The sequence below is a fragment of the Myotis brandtii genome, unplaced genomic scaffold, assembly GCF_000412655.1.
Source record: "Myotis brandtii unplaced genomic scaffold, ASM41265v1 scaffold237, whole genome shotgun sequence".
NCBI classification, from domain to species: Eukaryota; Metazoa; Chordata; class Mammalia; order Chiroptera; family Vespertilionidae; genus Myotis; species Myotis brandtii.
Window position 1 is genome coordinate 3,147,758 of NW_005358943.1, and position 3,934 is coordinate 3,151,691.

Here is a 3,934-nt window from a genome sequence, read left to right on the forward strand (position 1 = left end):
ATGCGACTGAAGGAAACACCACTTGAGGAGGAGCTAGAAAAACCGGAAGTATGCGACCAGAGGATTGTGGGATTGTGGGGGACGCCTGGACGACCAGAGGATTGTGGGATTTTGGGGGACACCTGGGCGCCTAGAGGATTATGGGATTGTGGAGGACGCCTGAGCGCCTAGGGCTAGAACGTGAGCCTGTTATTGCGCATGTGCATAGTCAGCCCTATCATCCTCAGTGTCGCAGTATTTGGACGTGACTTCTGGCGGGAAATTGTTTGTTACCTTGGTTTGAAGCGCAGGACAAGAGCCCCCAGTAGGACCAGCTCAACGAGGAGCACACACGCACCTCCCAGGAACTGCAGATGAAGCGCACCGTAATCCAAGCCTTCAAAGAAACCATCAAGATCTTCAAAGAGCAGGGCCAGACTCAAGAGAAGGGCAGCAAGGAGTATTTGGAGTGCTTGGCGTGAGGGCAATGAAAACGAGATGCAGATGATCCTCGTTGGGGGGGAGGGGAGGAAGTCCCATGAGAGCCGCACAAAGCTGGAACAGGAGCTGCGGACACAGGCCTTGGACAACCGGGAGATCCATAAGCACATGAACAGCCTGAAGCCAGACCTCATGCAGCTGCACAAGATCCGAGACCAGTACCTGGTATGGCTCACCCAGAAAGGCGCCCGGCAGAAGAAAATCAACGAGTGGTTGGGAATCAAAAATGAGACTGAAGCTCTAGCCGGCTTGGCTCAGTGGATAGAGCGTCAGCCTGCGAACCGATGGGTCCCAGGTTCTATTCCAGCCAAGGGCACATGCCTGGGTTGCAGGCTCGATCCCCAGTGAGGGGTGTGCAAGAGGCAGCCAATCAATGATTCTCTCTCATCATTGATGTTTCTATCTCTCCTTCTCCCTTCCTCTCTGAAATCAATAAAGAAATATATTTTTAAAAAATGAGATTGAAGACCAGTACGCACTGATGGAGGATGAGGATGACTTCCCCCATCTTGAGGAATGAACCTGGTATGTGGGCAAGATCAACCACACGCAGGCTGAGGAAATGCTGAATGGCAAGCGGGATGGTACCTTCCTCATCCGCGAGAGCAGCCAGCGGGGCTGCTATGCCTGCTCAGTGGTGGTGGACGGCGATACCAAGCACTGTGCCATCGACCGCATGGCCACTGGCTTGGGTTTTGCAGAGCCCTACAACCTGAATGGGTCTCTGAAGAACCTGCTGCTGCATTACCAGCACACCTCCCTCGTGCAACACAACGATGCACTTACCATCACACTGGCACATCCCCTGCCAGCCCCAGGCCCCGGGGCGCCCTCCATCTTTCTGTCTGCCTCTCTCCCTTTTTTGTGGAACTTTCTCTGTCTCAATCTCTCTCTTGCTTTCTCTGAGTCTCTCTCTTCCTGTCACTTTCTATCCCCATCTCTGTCCTCTCTCTCTCTCTCTCTTAGTCTCTGTACCTCTAAGTCTCTGTTAGAGGAGCATACCTCCTCCACCCCACACGCAGGCTGAGGAAATGCTGAACGGCAAGCGGGATGGTACCTTCCTCATCCGCGAGAGCAGCCAGCAGGGCTGCTATGCCTGCTCAGTGGTGGTGGACAGCGATACCAAGCACTGTGCCATCGACCGCATGGCCACTGGCTTGGGTTTTGCAGAGCCCTACAACCTGAATGGGTCTCTGAAGAACCTGCTGCTGCATTACCAGCACACCTCCCTCCTGCAACACAACGATGCACTTACCATCACACTGGCACATCCCCTGCCAGCCCCAGGCCCCGGGGCGCCCTCCATCTTTCTGTCTGCCTCTCTCCCTTTTTTGTGGAACTTTCTCTGTCTCAATCTCTCTCTTGCTTTCTCTGAGTCTCTCTCTTCCTGTCACTTTCTATCCCCATCTCTGTCCTCTCTCTCTCTCTCTCTTAGTCTCTGTACCTCTAAGTCTCTGTTAGAGGAGCATACCTCCTCCACCCCATGCCCCCTGTCCCCATGGGCACTGCCCTCCCTGGCTCTGGCTGCCCCCACCAGTTCCTACAGTTCCCCGCTGCCAATAGCACCTCCACTCGATGCAGTTTCTAGGCTTCTCCTTGATCATGTTGGGTTCTGATTTTGTATCCTTAACTGTAAACCTATTTTCTTCTCTTTTGGGACAAGAACCGTGATTTTCTGTGCTGCCATGGACCCCCCCTCCAGCCTGCCCAGCTAAGCTGGCAGGTGGGGTTTGTATGGTACGTTGATACTGATGTGGATATAAAACATTGAACTCAAAAAAAGAAAAAAGGAAAATGGGATAGTGATGAATAAGAAACTTTGGAGACAGTGAAGGGCAGTTTGTCCAGACTGTTGAGAGCTAAGAATTAGAGTTTAATTGGGATAGAAATCCTGCTAATAGCACCCGATGCCTGAAATCTGAGCACTCTACTTTTAGGTTTTCCAGTTCAAGTTTTTGGAGGCTGCCTATTAAGACATTCCTGGTTGGAAAGTGTTTGTATAGAAGCCCATACGTGTTAAGTATTTGCTGTGTTTACCATGCTTAGCTCTCTGTAAGGAATATGGAATAATGTTAAACACCTCATGTTCTCAAGAAGCTTGACTTTTAAAATAAAAAAAATACAGAAGAAATATAATTATTAAAAATAAAAAAAAAGAAGCTTGAGTTTTAGGGGCAAAATCAGGCAGCCAGGCGAGCAGTTAGGGGCGATCAGGCAGCAGGCAGAGTGGTTAGAGGCGATCAGGCAGGTAAGCAGAGCAGTTAGGAGCCAGTGGTCCTGGATTGTGAGAGGGATGTCTGACTGCCATTCAGGCCCGATCTGTGGGATCGGGCCTGAACTGGCAGTCGGACACCCCCAAAAGGTGCCAGATTTCGAGTGGGTGCAGGCTGGGCTGAGGGGACCCCCCCCCATGCATGAATTTCATGCACCGTGCCTCTAGTTCAGTAATAAAAACGACAAAACTGCTTGGCCAGTGTGGTTCAGTGGTTGAGCATTGGCTTATGAACCAGGAGATCACAGTTCAATTCCCAGTCAGGGCACATGCCTGGGTTTTGGCTTCTGTCCCCAGTAGAGGGCATGCAGGCGGCAGTGGTTCAATGATTCTCTCTCATCATTGATGTTTCTATCTCTCCCTCCCTCTCCCTTCCTTTATGAAATCAATAAAATATATATTTTTTTAAAAAGAGAGAGAGAAATGGGGGGAAAAAAGGAGAAAACTCCTCATACAGCAGCAGGATGGATACAGCTCAGTCACTGTTTCATGTGAAGGAAACCAGACAACAGAATTGTCATATTGGCATTAACTATTCTGCTATTACATCCACAAAGATTGTTGCCCATTTCTAGTCATAATACATATCTATTCACACACACGCGCGCGCGCACGCATGCGCGCAACTTGTGGCATGTTGGAAAGTGAAATCACTACATAAGATTAAAGCAATTTTAAATTTTTGAGTGCTTTCTATATGCCATTCACTATGTTAGGTGTTTCATTTGCATGGTAATACTTAATGGATAAGGTGCTATTATTATCCCCATTTTATAGACAAGAAAACCAAGGCTTAGAGAGGATAAGTGCTGCCATTCAGCTAAATATACTAGTAGAACTGGAACTCAAATTCACATCCATCTGAGTCCAAAGCCTGCAGGAAAAACCAATGCCCTCACCTGGTCCTCACTGTTTAGTGCTATCCTTGTTTTTACAGAAATGCAGAACCTAACCTATCAGCCCTTATTAACCTATGTGATTTATCACATTGTGGTAGAGAGGAAATGAATCATGGAGGGATTATTTACTGATACATATCTGCGTTTATCAGGACCTAGTAGTCAAGAAGGGAGAGAAAGCCCTATTCAATCTGGAAACAGCAAACACAGGCTGTTTGCAAGAAAAAGTCCTGATGTTGGTGGCATACGAGAATTTACTGTGGTCGTCAAATATGTGAACTGA

General features: G+C 48.7%; 1 pseudogene; it reads left to right on the forward strand.

Moving 5' to 3' along the window:
* Positions 1-3,934, forward strand: LOC102261772 (annotated as a pseudogene).